The following is a 21,002-nucleotide window of genomic DNA, read 5'->3' on the forward strand; positions in this document are numbered from 1 at the left end:
CTCAGTCGTGTCTGTCTCTTTGCGACCCCGTGGACCGTAGCCCGCCAGGCTCCTCTGTCCATGGAATTCTCCAGGCAAGAATACTGGAGTGGGTTGCCATTTCCTTCTCCAGGGGATCTTCCCAAACCAGGGATCGAACCTGGGTCTCCTGCATTGCAGGCAGACACTTTATCCTCTGAGCCACCAGGGAAGCCCTAGGACCTTACTAAATTGACTATTTATGAGACATTGATGATTACTTTTAACAAAACAGAGTTTGCTAAGCAATTGAGATACAAAATAGAGATATTCAGCATTTAGGATACACACTTTGATGCTTATAAAAAATACTGTGTTTTATAACATAAGATTGTTCTCAGGAAAAACCACTGTGACAAATGCCCTCTCATTTTAGTTAAAGCACAGTTTCCGGATTCAGTATGACCTCAGATCCTTGCTTTGCTATTTATTAAATTGGATGAATTTAGGCAAAATACTTTCTTTTTTATTGAAGTATAGTTGATTTACAATGCTGGGTTAGTTTCATGTGTATAGCAAAGTGATTCAAATATATATACTTTTTCAGATTCTTTTTCCATTATCGATTACTATAAGGTTGGTGAATACAGTAGCCTATGCTATACAATAGGTCCTTATTGTTGGCAAATTAGTTTTCTTACCTGTTTTCTCATCTGAAAAGTAGAAATAATTACATTTACCTCATTTGGTTTGTTGTAGGAGTAAATGAGTGAGTCAGTGAAAGTTGCTCAGTCATGTCCGACTCTTTGCGACCCTGTCCATGGAATTCTGCCAGGCTTCTCAGTCCATAGAATTCTCCAGGCAATTCTACTGGAGTGGGTAGCCATTCCCTTCTCTAAGGGATCTTCCCAACCCAGGGATTGAACCCAGGTCTCCTGCATTGCACACGGATCCTTCACTGTCTGAGTCACCAGGGAAGCCCAAGAATACAGGAGCGGGTAGCCGTTCCCTTCTCCAGAGGATCTTCCTAACCCAGGAATCGAACCAGGGTCTCCTGCATTGCAGGCAGACTCTTTACCAGCTGAGCTTCCAGGGCTAAGAAAATAATCACTCCATGTATCTTATCAGAAACAATAACAATAATATCACTATTATCTGCTCCATAACACAACCCTGTTTGGAAGTAGCAATTTCCAGTGATAAAATGTATATTTACTTTGATTTTTAATCAGCTGTCACTTAAATGGGGCTTTTCTACATGCTTTACAAATATTAACTCATTTCATCTGCACCATAGCCATATGAGATAGAAACTGTTATCCCACCACACAGAGGAAGAAACTGAGAAACCGCAAAGTAAAATACCCTGCTCAAGGCCATGGTCCTGGAAATCTGCAGACCAGAGGCAAACCCCAGGGTTTCTGCTCTTAAAGCCTGGCTCCAAAGTCTATGCTCCAGAAAATGTTATATTCCCACTTCTCAAATTAATAAAATTAAATTTCTTAAGCCAAAATTGTATGCTTTAGATGTTTTCCTATTTAAATTCTCTTGCTTTCCCAACTCTTCTAACTCATGAAGATTTTACTGTAACTATAAAAGGATGGAAAATAAATTATATTCTTAATTCCAATTTATTTAGCTACTGAAGTCATTCATTTGGCTTCCAGAGAAAAAGGAGGTTTAGAAATAGTGTTAAAATCTACCCCTGTGTTACCCCCAGGATGAGCTGGGGATCCTTGGCTAAGAGAACATGATGGGGTGGGCGAGGTCTTGTCCCATTACATCTCCCTTGATGGGGCCCTTATGTGTTAATATAATCAGGCTACACAATGAGCAGACAGGGAGTGGGGATAATCCCAGAAGTGCACTGGAATATTTTGATTTAAATGGTACTGACCTAGGGGGAGGAAGGCTTGGACTGGGGTCGAGAATCGGACTAGCCTCAAGGAATGGGTTTCACAAAATGTAAACAAGTGAGATTTAGTCTCCCAAACAGTCCAGTATTGAATGTGAGCTTTCTTTTTTGAAACTTTTCAGCGGGGAAATGAAAATAAAGAAAGGAGCAAAGTACCCCCATAAAGCTCTTTGTTCTAAACACAAATGTCTATTGGTTTTAAACTGCTGTTCACTTTGAAGACTGGCCAAGGTGCTTCATTTTCTAATAAATACAATACCTTAGAGTTTCCTTAGAGAGAAAAGAAAAAATATTTCAAATATCAGGAGATAATAGCCATGGAGCTATTTGTACTTCAAGTAAAAATGTTAATAAAGCATTCATTCCAAGTCCTTGAATTTCCTTGCTTGAAAATCACTCAGAAAGCTAAACATAAAGGAAAATCAAAGGAATGCCTCTTGAGTTTCAGATATAATGCATTATTCATTGAGAAGCTGGGAAGGGAATTATTCTCAGGATGGAAAATGCTTGGATGGAAAATACATGGTCCCATTATTCCATTTCCTTGGAAACTAAACACATGCAGGCCTTTCATGAATGGCAGAACATTCTTTCAAGACTCCTTTTCCCTTTCTTTCATCAAAGCTCTAATTGAGCTCAAATTCAGAGCTGGATTAGATACCAGCAACATGCATCTCAATAGATTTATTTTAAATAACATGATCTTTTTTCCCTTCCAGGCAGCAGAAGGGAACATCCTTATTCTCATGGATTGGCTCAAACTGCCTTTCTTCAAAAGTAACAGAATTCAAATACAGTCATTTGTTATTTATAACTTCTTCTAATTTTTAAATTCAAAAAGAGCAAGATCTTTGTGATAAAAGCCATGGTCTCCAGAACTAGTCCAGTGGGTTTTACCAACCATGCAAGAAGCCTTGCCAGGTTAGAGAAGGGAAGTGGGAACTCTGTGGCCTGACCGGGAGCTAATACACATGGGTGTTTCATTGAAGAACTCCAAGTCCTCTCCCTTCTTCACAACCACACCGTTCCAACACTCAGTGTGTGGATCTTCAAGACCCGACTAATTTAAGAGACTCAGGACAGACCTCAGAAACTAACATCTAAAATCAATCACACAGAGCTTTTCTTTCTTTTCCCTTCCCCACTCTTTCACAGAGGTGTGAGGACCAAACTGACTGAAAGCTGAAGGTGGACTATGGCAGTGGAAAAGAGGCCCTGGGAAATTCCTAAGTGATTAGAGATTTCTCAACAATAGTGATTGAATAGTATGAGATCAACTTTGTTCAAGTTATGGATTTACCATCTGGCTTCTTAAAACAAAAGCTACATCCAGCCCCCTTTGGCAAAAAGGAGCCAACCATAATCCATTCGGGTCAGAGAACTTGAGAAGTGCACTGGGGACCCTGGATCTATAATCTGTGGACGGTCTACCTATACATAATCTGAGGAGAGTCAAGGGCACACCCATAAGGCAGGTTGATAAGAATGAAAAGAACCCCCAATCTCCACATGTGTCAAGTAGAGAAACAATAGTTTCTGGCCGCCTCCACTGGGTATGATGAGGATCAAACCGAGATACAACATGTAAAAGTACTGCTCCTCTACCTGATCACACTACCTTTTGCCGTCACGGGAGGCATAACGCATGTAGGCTGGGGTAGCAGAGTACGAGGGCAGAGTGCCTCCAGGCAAAATGTGGAAGCATGTTTTACACCATGAAGACCTGGCATTTCAAAAAGTTCTCAGACACCACCCCAATTATAAGAGATTCCTAATCCTTGAAGATGGATGTGACAAGAATAACAAGAAGGAAAAGAGAGGAACATAGAGAAGCACAGGAAGCCCCAGGTCATTTTGGAGTTTCTCACAGGTCGACTCAGTACCTACTGAAGATAATGGATAAAATATTGTGGTGCTCAATGGAGACAGTCCTTTACGTGGTTTGTGTATTTCTAGAACATTTCTGATGGATGAATCCTCACAGATTAAGGCATAAAGCCAAGGAATGTTATGCAACAGCATGAAAGAAAGAGGAAGCACAAGTAGTTTGTGGTGGCTTATTGTAAAGTCAGAAGCAGAAGTACCAGAAGAGAAGATGTTCAAGATCTTACATAGCCTGGCAAAGACATCTGAAGCTTTTCCAGCACTCTCAGAATAGCCACATACTATGATTTATGGCTGCAGAACATATAAGAAATACTGATCTTAATCTACCCTATCAGATTTTACTTTCATCAGCCTCACTGGCCAGAATCTGGTTTAATATACAACACTGAAAGAGAAAGGAAGAAAAAAATGATCGAGGTAAACATAAAAGCAAAACCAGGTATTTCCAAATTCTAGAGGAGAAAGAAGAACCTGAACAGAGGCAGTGGCAATGAGAAGAGAAATATGAAAAGACTGGCAAAGTATTTTTAGAGATGAATTGAGAATGATTTCTAGATTTTCCATTTGGGAGAAGGAAGGATGGTGCTACCTTCCACTGAAGGAGGAAACACAGGAGAAGTGTTGGCTGGTGTTTTCTGAGGGGAGATAAGGAGAACGCAGATGATGCCCTTAGTTCTATTTAACTTTAGCCTGATTTGAGCGCTGAAGAATTGATGCTTTTGAAGTGTGGTGTTGGAGAAGACTCTTGAGAGTCCCTTGGACTGCAAGGAGATCCAACCAGTCCATTCTGAAGGAGATCAGCCCTGGGATTTCTTTGGAAGGAATGATGCTAAAGCTGAAACTCCAGTACTTTGGCCACCTCATGCGAAGAGTTGACTTACTGGAGAAGACCCTGATGCTGGGAGGGATTGGAGGCAAGAGGAGGGGATGACAGAGGATGAGATGGCTGGATGGCATCACTGACTCGATGGACGTGAGTCTGAGTGAACTCCGGGAGTTGGTGATGGACAGGGAGGCCTGGCATGCTGCGATTCATGGGGTCTCAAAGAGTCCGACACGACTGAGCGACTGATCTGATCTGATCTGAACTGCATGAGTTCAGATGGGAGATGCCCTAAAGGCATCCTGATGGGCTCAGGGCAATTTGAGTCCTGAAAGACACTCTAGGTGGGCTGAACAGGAGTGGTTACATTCTGCACAATTTGCCAACATTACAAGTAACATGGGGAGAAGACTACTCAAAATATATTGTGGGTTGGAATAAATAGCAGAGCAAGCTTCAGTCCTTTCTTCTGCATCTGTCAAATCGATCTGTGAGGGCCCCGGTGCCCACAAAGATGGAAGAAGAGGTGCTGGAATGTAGAAGCAGAAAACAGGGAGGAAAGAGGCTGTTTTAGAACAAGAGGTCACAGCTGCAGAACCAGATCAGATTACCACACCTTCCCTGAAATCTACACACCCCCATCAGCTGAATAATGCTTACCATCTGGTCTCACAATTAGAGGCTTTTTTTTTCTAGAGGGACTTTTTCCTAACTAGTTGAACTTTGTTTACATATGGAACTTAAGAACTAAAGTTAAAGAGAAAAAAATGTCTAAGAAAGAAGACCTTGTGGGAGGGAGTCCAAGGTTTTTGATGAAAAAAACAGAAAACACTTCCAGTCTGGCAGGCAAATTTGTGCTTTTACAAAAAATCAGACATCCGCAGATCTAAAATCAGTCAAGGCAAGTCCATTCTATACCACTTCTGTGTCCAAATTAACCTTTCCTTAGTCATGCTTTTCATGTTCCTCAAATGAGTATCTCTGAAACAGTCCCCCAACCTTAGAGACGTGTGGCAGAGATCTAATGGGAAAAAAAGCATTCAAACACATAAACTACTCTTTCTAGTTGCCACTAAAGTGTGTATTCTTTCAGAACAGACATCTGGATATCCCAGAATCCAATCGATTTTAGTTTATTTCTGTAGTTATAGTTTGATTTCTGCTCTTAAGGTGCAAATATGGCTAGCTAGGAAGTCATTCTAAATTATAAATCTTAAAGGAGAATGTTAGGTAAAAGACCACAGATACAAAGCTTATTGCTAGGTCTAACAGTAAAGGGGTCATTGCAGGAGAAGTATATGAATGGCTTTTAGAGAAAAAAGTTTTTCTAAAAGAGTAAACTATATTCATTATAAAATCTTTTCTGGAACACAGAAAATGATATTAATGCAAATGAGATATCTCCAAAAACAAGTCATTTCTATCTTAATACCAATTTTACTTCATTCAGTATAATGCCTACCACTTCTATTTCTTCATGGTCTTAATAAATGTCTCATGCATTTAAAGTTTCGTGATTTCATTCATTGTGTGATATATTCTAGTGTTTCTTTCACTTGTTCCTGAGAGCAACATTTATCTTTTGGAGAAGGACGTTAACAACACACAGATCTTCAAATCACAGTAGAATACTCATTATGTTCTCTCTTTTTTTTTTTTTTTAATATTCCTGTGCATAAGTTTTGCCCCATAATACTGTCTTGCTCAACATGATCCTGGCTTCCATAGACACAGAAGAAGGCCAACGGTGCCATCCTTCTGGCGTTTTATATACTCTCCTACACATTAACCAGTCAGCAGCATACACATACATGCTCCATAATCTACAACAGACTCTAAATCTTGTCCTACAACCATACTTTGGAAAGCACAGGCTAAAGTGGCATGCATACTAGGACTAGCTCTTATAGAAGACCATCTGTGCTTGAGAACAGCCAGTAGAAACCACTTCTCCACGGTTACAAATCTAGCCAAGTAAGCAATACATTTTCTTTGCCTGTTGCTATAGGGCCCTAACCAATTCCTCTTCCTCCATGCTTCTTCCCTAAAGTCCAGCTTGCACAGAACAGCCAGAGTGATCTTTCAAAAGCATAAATCAATTCACATGACATCACTTTCCTACTTAAGACTCTGCACAGCTTCCTACTTGAAATCCTTCCTGTGATCCATAATGTCCGACATTACTAGCTCCTGTCAGACTCTTCAGCCTCTCTCTTTCCACTTACCCCTCATTCACTGGGTTCTAGCCACACACATACCAAGCTTATTTCTGTGTCAGGATCTTTGCATGCATGTGTTTTCATCTTGGAATATTCTTTCTGTAGATCTTCATGTCTTCTTACTATTAAATATCACTTCCTCAAAAGCCAAACCTGACTATCCTAGGTAAAGCAGCACATTCTCCCCACTAATTATCTCATGTTATCATCTTCATTTCCCTTACCCATACCCCAAAATATCTTATATATTGGTTTATATGTTTATTTTCTATCTTCCTTCAATGAGAAGGTAAGCTTCATAAAAGAAGGAAAGGTATCTCTTGCATGTCAGTATTTCTGGCATCTACAATAGTGGCTGGCAAACAGTGCTACTCAATATTTCTGCCAAACAGAGCAGAAAATCACAACTACCTACCTGATAGACATATCTAAAACAAGGAAAATTAATTAGAAAAGTCACTTAGCTCTGTTTGGAAAACAGTAACACATACAGTGTACATGGTCTTTAAATGAGCACTATGCGACATTCAAAGGAGCATGAGGTGGATCCTACAATGTAAAAGTCTCTTTACATATGCACTTGTTACTCTAGCAAAAACTAGCCTGTTGCTTCTAATTCTGATGGGTGTCCAATTACCTACAGAATCTACTGCGCTTTAGGGAAGCAGGTCCGATCAGGCAAGAAGGGAAACCAGCATCAGTCAAGTTACTGCTAAAGGAATGTTTCAACAGGATGAGGCCGCCCCATTAGACCCTGGATTTTGAGGTCGCTTCCTGGGAACAATCACTAATTGACCCAACATACCTCTCTGTTAATCCCTCAAGCTTCAAAACTCGCCTCAGGGAACTTTCACCTTGCCACTCTTTACTTAGTCTCATATCCACGCTCTAGCAATCAAGAAGGAGGGAAAAAGAATACATCCTACCCAACAAATACTTATTTTATCGTTTTTTTAAATATAAATTACAGTTCTGACCAATGTCCATCTATAATATTAAGCTAAAATATACACAAGATTTTTTTCAAGCGTCATCAGTTCAGTTGCTCAGGCGTGTCCAACTCTTTGTGACCCCATGAACCGCAGCATGCCAAGCCTCCCTGTCCATCACCAACTCCCGGAGTCCCTCCAAACCCATGTCCATCGAGTTGGTGATGCCATCCAACCATCTCATCTTCTGTTGTCCCCTTCTCCTCCTGCCTTCAATCTTTCCCAGCATCAGGGTCTTTTCCAATGAGTCAGCTCTTCACATCAGGTGGCCAGAGTATTGGAGTTTCATCTTCAACATCAGTCCTTCCAATGAACACCCAGGACTGGTCTCCTTTAGGATGGACTGGCTGGATCTCCTTGCAGTCCAAGGGACTCTCAAGAGTCTTCTCCAACACCACAGTTCAAAAGCATCAATTCTTCGGCGCTCAGCTTTCTTTATAGTCCAACTCTCACATCCACACATGACCACTGGAAAAACCATAGCCTTGACTAGACAGACCTTTGTTGGCAAAGTAATATTTCTGCTTTTTAATATGCTGTCTAGGTTGGTCATAAATTTCCTTCCAATGAGTAAGCATCTTTTAATTTCATGGCTGCAATCACCATCTGCAGTGATTTTGGAGCCCAGAAAAATAAAGTCAGCCACTGTTTCTTGAATATTTTTTTGCAGAGACTCAAATTGGCAAGTTGTTTTCACATATTTATGGCCTGATAATTTGTAGTACTGTTTCCTGAACTCAAGGAACACTTATAATTTATGCAAGTACAATAAGGATAAGTCTCATTAATCTAATTTTTCTTCCTGGAATGGTATATCAGCTGTTTTTCATTTCCTGATAGATGTCTAACTAATGGTATGAAGCTAATTCCTTGAATTATACTTTTTCCTATAGAAAAGTTTGAAAATACAAAAAGTATAAATAGGGAATGTAAACATAATTGTGCAGTCTCAAGCCACTTTAGTACATGACCCTGCACACTTTTTAAATGTTTCTTTTAATTCTAAATGTGGGATCTTTTTTTGAATTGCAAATGAAATTAACATAGAAAGATGGTTGGTTTATTAGTGGTGGTAAGGGATGCAGGCAATCAGATGTTATATTTTCAGAAAGATCCCCTGGAGAAGGGAATGGTTACCCACTCTAGTATTCTTGCTTAGAGAATTCCATGGACAGAAGAGCCTGGGGGGGGCTACAGTCCATGAGGTTGCAGAGTTGGACACACCTGAGGGACTAACACTTTCACACTTTTGTTTCCATGTAAGATACTTCAGACACACAAATGCACTGGTGGGGGACAGGGGCACCATGTGTCAGAGGCTGGCTGTCCACCGTGCAGGAGATTTTCCCGCATGGGGGACCTCCTGGGAAGGCAGTACAGTGAACTGCCACTGAAGTCAGTTTTTTGCAAATCTAAAACATCCAGTCACACCATCCAATGAACAGGCCAAATGGTTATATTAGACAATCACTTGAGGAAAGATGTGTTCCTCTGAAACTTTCTACGAGTAGTGAAATGAAGTTGCAGTAACATTCAGTACAGAATTAGTATGGCCATTCTCATCAGCTCCAAATTCTAAAAAATCAAGAGATAGCTCGCAAAATAAAAATGCACTAAGTTATATGTCCTTACAAACAAACACCCATATTCTCCAGGCAAGAGCACTGGAGTGGGTTGCCATTTCCTTCTCCAACGCATGAAAGTGAAAAGTGAAAGTGAAGCCGCTCAGTCGTGCCCGACTCTTAGCGACCCCATGGACTGCAGCCTACCAGGCTCCTCCGTCCATGGAATTTTCCAGGCAAGAGTACTGGAGTGGGGTGCCATTGCCTTCTCCAAAGTTATACGTCCTTACAAACAAACACCCATACCACTTCCAACAGTGGCCCATGTTTTCCTGGAGATACGACCCCTGAAGTCTCTGTGCAAGCAGACAAACAGCAAATGCATTAATTTACTTTCAACAAAACCAATGCGTGTTAAGCCATGGGTCACCACCTCGTCTCCTCCTCTCTAAACGTGTTTTCTGACTTCTGAACAGCTCTTAAGAGTGAACTAACTAGAGTAAGACTGGCTCACCAGACCATTATTACCCACTAATAACTAAAAAACAGTGCTACTCCAAATGCCTAGTAAAGGCTTTTCTTGTAAGCCCTTATCATTTTAAAATCAGATATATTTTAAACTTAAAAAATACACACACATATACTATATAGTGAAAGTTGCTCAGTCGTGTCCAAGTCTTTGTGACCCCATGACTATAGAGTCCATGTAATTCTTCAGGCCAGAATACTGCAGTGGGTAGCCTTTCCCTTCTCCACGGGATCTTCCCAACCCAGGAATTGAACCCACGTCTCCTGCACTGCAGGTGGATTCTTTACCAGCTGAGCCACAAGGGTAAGCCCAAGAATACTGGAGTGGGTAACCTATCCCTTCTCCAGCGGATCTTCCTGACCCAGGAATCAAACTGGGGTCTCCTGTACTGCAGACAGATTTTTTACCAACTGAGCTATCAAGGAAGCCCTATATTATACATACTAGATAAATGTGTGTATGGATTTATATACCCATACAGATTCACAACAGTCACTGCATCTTAGTAGCTTAAAAAAAGACAATGAGATTTGGGACTTCCCTGGTGATCCAGTGGCTAACACTGTGCTCCTATGCAACTAAAGATCATGCTGCAGTGAAGACTGAAGATCCCTTGTGCCGCAACTGATGTCTGACACAGCCAATATAAATAAATATTAAAAAAAAAAAGACAACAAGATTTCTTTTCTTTCACAAAAGAACCAACAAAAAAGGATAATGTCGCTTATTCTTCACATAGGAGATAATTCACCATTCTCAGAAAAATTGAATTAGTTTTGCTGCCTAAACATAGTGATTACACGAATTTTCAAAACACATTTCCCTCCCTTATTTTAAAAATGGTCAGTCTTATATCGCACAGTAAATCAGTCTTGTCAACCACTGTTCAGCACTGTCTAACTCAGAAAGTGATACCAAACATATCGCATGACTGTGGTCTAGCTGTTACCAAGGTGATGTAAGTAATATTTATCCCTGAAAGAGTAAATGAAATTCCCCCCATCCAGAATATTTCCCTAGGAAAAGTTCAGCATAAACAGAGAATTTGTAATTGGTTTTACAACATACTTAATTTTTCAGCTATGGATTTAGATTCCCCTAAAATGGTACAAGTCTAAACAAGTACCAATATCTGGCTGAAAGTACTCACAGAGTGTAACTGATGACAGAATCCTATGGATTTTATTCTTTGCAGTTCATGAACTACTGGTATGGATCAGCAAGATATGTGTCACTCAGAAGACAAAACTCAAGGACAAAAAATATAATGGAAATTTAGCTTATAATTCATAATTTTACTAATGAAATGAGAGAAAAAATAAAAATTTAATCCAAAAGAAAATTCAGAAATATTCTTGCAACCTAAAAATTTTATTTATAAATTATATTTATTTTATTTATGTATGTATTTAATAGCTGAAAGACCCAGAAGGGCAGAAATTGTAAATATGATAATTCATTTTGAGATTGGCTATGTCTCTTACAGTTGCTAAATGTTCTAGATTGATGTTTATGAAGTACAGATTCTTGACAGAGTAGGAAGGAGGTACAGTCTATTCTACTCTAGTAAACAGCTGTGTGCCTAAGATATTTCCTGTTATCAAAAACTTTTATTAAAAAGTTTAAGTTGCAAAAATGACAAGGAAGTGGGTATTTAAAGATTTCCAAATTAAAATCACAAACATATTTTTCTACATAAACATGTATGTTCAGAGTAAAATACTGATCGTTCAAAACTAAGACAAAATATCACAAAGCAAATTCTAACACATAAATCCTGAGCAAAAATCAACCAGTTCTAAAGCCATCAAAACAGACTGCAACAAGGTCATTTCTCAGAATTTATCCTATAGATGTGTTTACATACAATACAATTACGTATGTGCCAGGAATTCTTTGCAGCACTTTTTTAAAAACTGGAAATAATCTAAGTAATCAGTAGTAGAGAAGTAAAATAAGTTGAATTCATAAAGTGAGATGCTGTTCAACTTTCTAAAGTTTTTAAGAAATTCTATCATTACCAGATGATCTCCAAGATACACTGTTAAGCAAGAAGAACAGATATTAAAACATATGTATAAAATGGTATCAATCATGCTCCAATGACTGCAAAAAAGAAAAGTGTGTATACACACACACAAATACCCTATAATAAGCTTTAGGGGAGGCTAACAATCAATTAATTTTAAAAATGTTTATAACATAAAATTATAAAAATGATACCTTCAATATTTTACTTGAATTTAAAATGCCAACTTGTGTTCATTTGCCAATCCTTTAACCTAGAGCCAAGGCTTTATGTTTGAACACTGGTCTGTTAACTGGAGCTCTGCATCATCTTCCAAGCAAAGCCACACCAATAAAGCGTCACAGACTAAAAACTCCCTCCAAATTGGCTTCTTTAGAGTGAAGTCAGAACTTAAAATTCTTGCAAAGCAATCTGAGTACAAAACAACCCTTGCTGATTTTTTATGGTTTCCCCCCACATGTACAGTTGTTCTCCTCAGCAAATTTCAAGCAATTTCTTTTTGCAATTTGCCCCCACTGAATATTAACAAAGCCTTCCCTTCAGCTTTCCCAGAAACATTTTCTGATTGCCCTCTTTTTTATTAAATGATAATGTGGTATTTACCTAGTTACATTTTTGTTATAAGAATCTGGCACAAATAACTTTAGGAGTTAAAAAAATTTTTTGATTCTTCGTAACTGTCAGAGGCTGAGAGAAACACTTGGCCTGAAGGCCTTAGTTGACTAACTTTTAAAAAAAGCCTCATGTAACTACATATCAGGACACCTCCAGGTACTAAGGATGCCACAGTGAATGCAACAGAAAACTATCGTCCCTATCTGCATTTAAGCTGTAGGAAGGCTGTGAGAGACAACTAACAAAACGAATCAGTAAGGTTTCTTTTAGAGGGGCACAGTATTTGGAGAGGATGGGAAAGCAAGGAAGGAAGAGGGCAGCTAGAGAATCACACAGTGATCCACGTAAGAGCTGAGGGCAGCTTTGACCACGAGAAGATGGTGACCACAGACACCGGCTGATGGTAAAACTGACATGATTTGCTAATAGACTGAGGGCTGGGAAGAGGGAAAGGAGGGGAGGAAACCTGTGAGCTACGGAAAGAAAAGGTTTAGCGACAAGGAGATCACTGAAGACAGTTCTGTGAGTCTTGGGAATGAAGGCTGACTGGAGTAGATTCAAGAGTGAACAGGACAGAAACTGGACACTCCAAGTACAGACCAAGCTTTTAGGCAGTTTTTCTGTGAAGCAATTTAGAGAGAAGTGGTTATGGGTATAAATTACTATCTTTACCAAGTTTTTATTAATAGGTAAGAGAAAGCTAAGAATAGGTCCACGCTCTGTGTGTGTATGTATCATACATCCTCCACAGATATGTTCATTTTTGTTCAGATTTTTAGATTGCTAAACCATAAGTTGATCATTAACAATTATATGTAAATTGTACACTTTCAGTTCAGTTCAGTAGCTCAGTCGTGTCCAACTCTTTGTGACCCCATGAACCACAGCATGCCAGGCCTCCCTGTCCATCACCAACTGGAGTTGGTGTCCAGGAGTCCACCCAAACCCATGTCCATGGAGTCGGTGATGCCATCCAACCATCTCATCCTCTGTCGTCCCCTTCTCCTCCTGCTCTCAATCCTTCCCAGCATCAGGGTCTTTTCCAGTAAGTCAGCTCTTTGCATCATGTGGCCAAAGTACTGGAGTTTCAGCCTCAGCATCAGTCCTTCCAATGAATACCCAGGACTGATCTCCTTTAGGATGGACTGGTTGGATCTCCTTGCAGTCCAAGGGACTCTCAAGAGTCTTCTCCAACACCACAGTTCAAAAGCATCAATTCTTTGGTGCTCAGCTTATATGTAATTTGTTATACGTCAATTATACTTCAATAAAGTGGGGGAGGGGAGGAAGAGAGGTGGGAAGGGAGGAGAAGGAAAGGGAGAGGGAGAGATTGACATTGAGATAACAGAGTGAACTAGCACCAAATCATCTTTAGTTTCTTTTCCCTATCTTTTGGTAGGAAGCATCTGTCTGGCCTGCTCAGAACCATACAGGAAGCTCAGTGGCGCAGATTGTGTGTTCGGGGTGGGGTGTGGGGTTGGCCTATGGTTGTCAAGCAATGTCCGTGGCTGGGTAGTTGAGGTTTTCAATCTAGAATGAAATGTTACCAAGCTCTTTTGGCTTTAGATCTAAAGCTCACCTGTATTAAATATTATATTCTTATCTTAAAAAGAACAGCTAACAGACTGGGGAAGATTTATAATCCGATTAATGACAAAATAAGTAATAAATCCATAGACTCACCCATATACTGTTGACAGAAGAGTCATCTAACAACCTTTTTGGAGGCAATTTGGCAATGTCTAAACTTAGGATGGGCTTCCTTCATGGCTCAGACTGTAAAGAATCTGCCTTCAACTCAGGAGACCCGGGTTCGATCCCTGGTTGGGAAGATCCCCTGGAAAAGGGAATGGCAACCCAGTCCAGTATTCTTGCCTAGAGATTTCCATGGACAGAGGAGCCTGGTGGGCTAAAGTCCATGAGGCTGCGAAGAGTTGGACATGACCGAATGACTAACACACAAACTTACAATGTTCCATCTATCAGTTAAGAATCCACCTTGCAATGCAAGGGACACCAGTTCAATCCCTGGTCCTGGAAGACTGCACATGCTGTGGAGCCATTAAGCCCGTATGCCACTAGAGCCTGCACGCTGCAGCCACTGAAGCCTGCATGTCTAAAGGCCAAGCTCTGCAACAAGAGAAGCCACTGCCATGAGATGCCTGCGCAGACAACTAGAGGGCAGCCCCCGCTCTAGAGAAAGTCTGCAAGCAACAACGAAGAAGCATCCCAGCTGAAAAACAAAACACATCTGCAGAAAAGAAAAAAAAAGAAATGCCTAGAAACAACACATAAAGTTATAAACACAGGATGTCTGACGAGGCAATATCTGTACCAGTGTAGAACTGTAAATCTAAACATTCACTGATGCTATATGTAAGTGGAGTAGTAAGCAGCCATCACATAGACTAACATGGCTGTACTGCACTGACCTATGTCAGAAGATACACAAATTAAATATTAAGTCTGTGAAGTTATACCATGCACAATATTACATTTATTATAAAATATCTATAAGTACTTATATACATATATACCCCACACATTATTACAAAAAGTCTAGCAGAATATGCATCAAATTGTTGACAGGAGTTACCTCGAGGAAGCAGGGGTGGTAGTACAGACTTCAAATTTTAATGTAAATATTTTTGTAATTTTTGTTTGTTGTTTTTACAAAGAGCATGTTTGTTTTTAATAATTAAGGAAACAGTTGACAAAATTCAGGCATTATTCCTATAGGCACTCAAGAAGCTAGCTGGTGGGAAAGAAGATGGACTGGGACTCCTTGGAGATAAAACTTCTTTTAATTTCCTGGGCTCTGACTGGAGGGTTTTAAAGACCCTGAACTCTCATATACTTCAGGCAGAGGACCTGAAGCAAGCAAGGGGCCACCCCAGCTTGTGCTGCTGCTCTCGTGTTCTGGAAAAGGAGGACATCCTTCTGGCTTTGGAGATAGCCTGGGAACACAGTGGACTGGAGAGGCTCTTCTCTGAGCCTGTGCAGAGCTGGCAGCTGGTGGGGTTTCTGGGCAGCTTGCTCCAAGTTTCTCTGGGGCAGACACTGGGGCCTGGCCATGCGGCAGTGTGGGCCTCTCTATTAAGAAAAGGTCCAAGACTTGAGTCCCCAGGTCAAGGCCCAAGGTGGAGGCTAGATCTTCCTCCTAACTGGGAACTAGGGCGGGGATGATGAGTTTTTAACGACTGGGCCAGACCAGGCTGAGACATCTGGGGAAAACAGATAAGGCAGGGAAGGAACTTCTTCAGGGGATGGACTCAGGCCTCACGTCCCTGTTGCTCACAGGTCACGGCTGAGGAGCGGGGTGTGGGGTCAGGTCAGGCCTCGAAAGCACCGAGGGTGGGTGGTCAGCGTCCGATGCCCTCCCACCAACTCAGTAGGACTGGACCCCACCCTCTTGAAACAGTGGGGCCGCTGGGAAAGGGCCAGGGTTGAGAGAATTCCATCACAGCCTAGTTTTGGCAAAAGGGGAAAAGAAAACAGATAAAACAAAAAATAATTTCCCAAAGAACAAATGAAGTCTACAGGGTTGCACGTTTGCTATTGTAAGGAAAGGGAAGGAACACTTTGGACCACCCTTGGACATTTATTTCTCTGGCTTTTCTCACTATATTCACCCACCCACTTCGTATATTAATACATTTCTTAATCAAAGATCTTAATCAGATCGGGCTTACAGAGAGAAAAATTCTGTTAAGGAAGAGATAAGCTGTGGTGATTCACTGGCCAACCTCTCGCTCCTAGTTGTCAGTGAAATATCTGCTTCCAGTTCAGACTGAAGGGAGAATGGACTTTTGTTGATTTCATCTAGGGCTATGACACGGATGCACAGCTTCAAGTCTGATTTGTAATTAATCTTGTTACCTCTTAAGGTTTTAAACTCTGCTGATACTTTCCAGGGCTCTAATGTTTCAAAAATGACTACTGATCGTTTCCTTTTAATAAAGCTTTATTTTTCAGACTTCCTGCTATTTCTTCCAGTCTTCTGTGGCTTTCTGACTTTAACTATGTAAAGTTTTAAAGTGCAGTTATCCCTTTCAAATGCATTTCTACAAGGTATCTTTTATAATGCTCAGCTGAACCTATCAGGGGCAACCCACTCATGGAAGATACACAGGCATCTCAAAGTGTGAGATGTAGTTGCTTGGTCTGATTCCTGACAGCTTCTTTTGCAGTCTGCACTTAAATATTGGATTTTTTAGAATTCCCCATTGTGCTCCACAGTACAATGTGGAAAGTAATCCTACACTTAAGTTGGCAGGAAAAAATGAAGCGAAGGATCAGCAAAAACAGTACCATGACATCTTATTAGATGGAACAGTACAGTAAGATTAGAAAGTTCCAGTAAGATGGAACTATCATTATTCTAATGTTATAATAAGAGTGAGGCTGCTTGATTAAAGGCTTCTGAAGACTCTACTACCACATGAAAATTTATCAAATAAATAATATATTTAAGCACGGCTTAAAAGTTGGGGCTGAGAGTGAGTAACTTGTATATGGATGTACAACTTTTTAATCAGGGAGAACTTTTTTCCTGCATCCTGCCTTCCCATCAACCGACTCCATTAGTAGTTGGCAAAGCTTCAGCAGATCAGACCTGCAGACTGAGCATACAGGGAGAAACCTTTGTGTTAGTGCCAACTCTTGCTTAATTTATAGGCACCTACGTTCTCCAAATGAGAGCATCCCTGTCAGCTTCTTTGATAATCACAGACCTAGAGTAGATGAAAACAGACAACTAGAAAGACGGGGAGAAAGACAGGATAAGTAGAAAGAAAAAGAACTGGGTATTAACTAAAATGAGCACTTTAAAAATTTTTTAACTAAGCAAATACCCACACTACTCATGTTAATTACCGTCATCTCTACACCACTATTGTCAAATTTTCATCATTTGGGGATTATTTCATAAAAGGTACATGAAGTCCTCAACTATAGAAATTTCAGAGGAAGAAAGAAAACATTTAATAGAAAAATAGGGGATTCAAGAAATCCTACTAATAAAACTTGCTATTTTGCACAGGTCATGTTCTCAGAGGCCCTCAGAGTACATATATATTCATATACATAAAAAATTTCAGGAGTTGAAAAGACCGGTGGTTCTTAGTCATTTCTATGACTTCAGCCCCTCTCAGAGTCCAATGAAAGCCAATGCTCTACCCTGAGGGGAAAAAAGTATCCTAAAACAACTTTTTGCTTACAATTCTAGGCAATCTACACCAAAATTTCTGGACCAAATTATTCTTTTCCAGTGCTAATGTGCTTTCAGGAATTTTTTAAAAAGTCTGTTTGACTTTGTCTAGTAGTTTGGAATTGCAGAACTATAACCAAGAATTTATACAATTTGGCACTTTTATTCATCTATATACGAAATTAAAACTTTTTTAACATAGATTAATATGTGTAAAGAAACATGAATTTAAATCTAACTTCAATACTAGTGTTGTGATGAGGGTTTGAATCCCAGATAGAAATAGTCTACAGAGAGGCAGCATAAAACTATAAAAGGAACATTACTTTTAAAACAAAGAGAACTGGATGAAATCTATTTTCAAAGTTCCTAGGGGCACTCAAGGATCTTCGGGTTCATCCCATGTTTCATACATTTACGAGATGAAGACACGAGGTCTAAAAGAAAGGTCTCCCATGTTGCTCCCTCCACAAAACATAAGAACGGGACCATCTTTATCCCCACACTGACTTCTCTGGGCTCAGTTTCCTTACTTGCAAAATGAAAGAGAACCCTTACCATCCGAACAGTCTACAGCCTCTATACCAAATCCTCTAAGGTGTAATTAAGCTATTTAATTTGCTCCTTTGCTACAACAGTTAATTCTTATGCATGCTAAAAGCTGAGGCACTCATAAATCAAGTCATTCATGGAGTCTATGTCACCTTGACTCCAAAACATCTGATGAATGTTTTAATTGCATTGGTGCCAAGAGAGAGTAAGTGAATTCCTTGCGGTCGTGTTTGTTGTTCAGATGCTCAGTTGTGTCCAACTCTGCAGCCCCATGGACTGTAGCCTGCCATGCTCCTCTGTCCATGAAATTCCTCAGGTAAGAATACTGGAGTGGGTCGCCATTTCCTTCTCCAGGGCATCTTCCCACCCCAGGGATTGAACCCATGTCTCCTGTATTGACAGGCAGATTCTTTACCACTGTGCCACAGTAGTTATCACATAAAGTAACAAATTTTGACTGATACTAAAAAAAAAAAAAAGAAAGAAACAGAACACTGATAATCCTTTTAGGTGACTCAAACATTAGGTATTTATTTTGTAATGCAATACAAAATAAATTAGATATATGGACATTGGTAATATTAAGAATAAAGATGCTTCTACATATTGTTACACAAAGAAGAATCTGAATACAGCATACTATTATGCATTCTCTTCTTTACATTGTGGAATCACTAGGAACCTTTGGTGGTGGTACTCAGTCATGTCTGACTCTTTGCAACCCCATGGATTGTAACCCACTAGTCTCCTCTGTCCATGGAATTTTTCAGGCAAGAATAATGGAGTGGGTTGCCATTTATTGCTCCATGAGATCTTCCCAACCCAGGGATGGAACCCAGGTCTCCTGCATCTCTGGCACTGGCAGGCCACTGTGCTACCTAGAAAGCCCAAGGAAACTTTAATTCACAACATTTGAAAACTTTTTTTTCCTAATCAAAACTCTAGGAAATAGTCAAATTAAATTTCAAAGTAAAAGGTACAAATAGCCATCCTTTTGGTTAAAAGAAAAAGGACCTATACTAAGATTTTTTCAGAAATTCAGTTCAGTTCAGTCGCTCAGTCATGTCTGACTCTTTGCAACCCCAAGGACTGCAGCACGCCAGGCTTCCCTATCCATCACCAACTGCTGAAGCTTACACAGACTCTAGTCCATCAAGTCGGTGATACCATCCAACCATCTCATCCTCTGTTGTCCCCTTCTCCTCCTGCCTTCAATCCTTCCCAGCATCAGGGTCTTTTCCAATGAGTCATTTCTTCGCATCAGGTGGCCAAAGTATTGGAGTTTCAGCTTCAGCATCAGTCCTTCCAATGAATCCTTGGGCAGATTTCCTTTAGGATTGATCTCCTTGCAGTCCAGGGAACTCTCAAGAGTTTTCTCCAATACCACAGTTCAAAAGCATCAATTCTTCAGTGCTCAGCTTCCTTTATAGTCCAACTCTTACATCCATAATGACTATTGGAAAAACCATAGCTTTGGCTGGACGGACCTTTGTCAGCAAAGTAATATCTCTGCTTTTTAATGTGCTGTCTAGGTTGGTCATAGCTTTTCTTCCAAGGGAGCAAGCATCTTTTAATTTCATGGCTGCAGTCACCATATGCTGTGACTTTGGAGCCCCAAAAAATAAAGTCTGTCACTGGTTGCATTGTTTCCCCATCTATTTGCCATGAAGTGATGGGACCAGATTCCATCATCTTTGTTTTCTGAATGTTGAGTGTTAAGCCAACTTTTTCACTCTTCTCTTTCACTTTCATTAAGAGGCTCTTTAGTTCCTCTTCACTTTCTGCCATAAGGGTGGTGTCATCTGCACATCAGAGTTATTTCAATACAATTCAGCCCAGAAACAGTAATAATAAGAAACCATTTTGTGCAAGACAATGTGTTCAATGTCTTGGAGTCGGGGCTGGGGTCGTGGGTGGATACAGAGATAAAATAAGACATAATTCTGGTTTGAAGAGACTAGAACTAATGTTGGGAAGAAAGGCATTTGTGCAGCTAAAAGGGAAACAGAAGCAGAAGGAGCACAAGAGTGGAGGAGAAAGAAAACAAGGCAAGAGAAAGTCACTGAGACTTTTCAAACTTGAATGTGAACATGAATCATCTAGAGATCTTATTAAAATATAGATTCTGATTTTATAGATCAGGGTGGGATCTGAGAGTCTGCATTGCTAACAAGCTTCTAGAGAATGCTGATTTTACTTGTCCATTCATAACACTCAATGCAGCAATCGTATGAAAGACTAGTGCAACCCAACAGAACTTTCTGCAATGATACAGTGTTCTAATCAGAATTACCCAGTATGGTAGCCACAAGGCACTGTGACCAGTGAGCTCTTGAAATATGACAAGTATGACAGAGAAACTTCATTTTAAAATAATTTAATTTTAAAGAATTTAAATAGTCATATGTCTAATAGCCACCCTTGTGGAGAGAGCAGGTCTAGATTATGCAGTTAATTTAGAGCCAAATGCATGGTAGACCTCAACTTTCTGTGAAAATCAACTTAGTTCAGGACTTCTCAACCTGGGCACTAATGACATTTTGGACTGGATAATGTTTTCTTGTCAGGATGCTGTTCTTTCCATTGTATAATGTTTAGCAGCATCCTTGGCCTCTACCCACTAGATGACAGTGGTACCCATTCTAATCATGAAATTAACAATGTCTCCAGAGTTTGTTCAACGTGGGGGAGGGTGAAGCTGGCGGTTGACTAAAG

General features: G+C 40.2%; 1 protein-coding gene and 1 non-coding gene across 5 annotated transcripts in view; both read right to left on the bottom strand.

The window, feature by feature from the left end:
* LPAR1 (lysophosphatidic acid receptor 1) overlaps positions 1-21,002 on the bottom strand; it is a 163,904-nt gene that overhangs the window by 2,694 nt on the left and 140,208 nt on the right. The gene's annotated exons all lie outside the window — the stretch shown is intronic.
* On the bottom strand, positions 119-190 carry TRNAC-GCA (transfer RNA cysteine (anticodon GCA)). Its single transcript has one exon. It is a non-coding gene; the product is annotated as a tRNA-Cys (tRNA).

This window comes from Bos indicus, chromosome 8, assembly GCF_029378745.1.
Source record: "Bos indicus isolate NIAB-ARS_2022 breed Sahiwal x Tharparkar chromosome 8, NIAB-ARS_B.indTharparkar_mat_pri_1.0, whole genome shotgun sequence".
NCBI classification, from domain to species: domain Eukaryota; kingdom Metazoa; phylum Chordata; class Mammalia; order Artiodactyla; family Bovidae; genus Bos; species Bos indicus.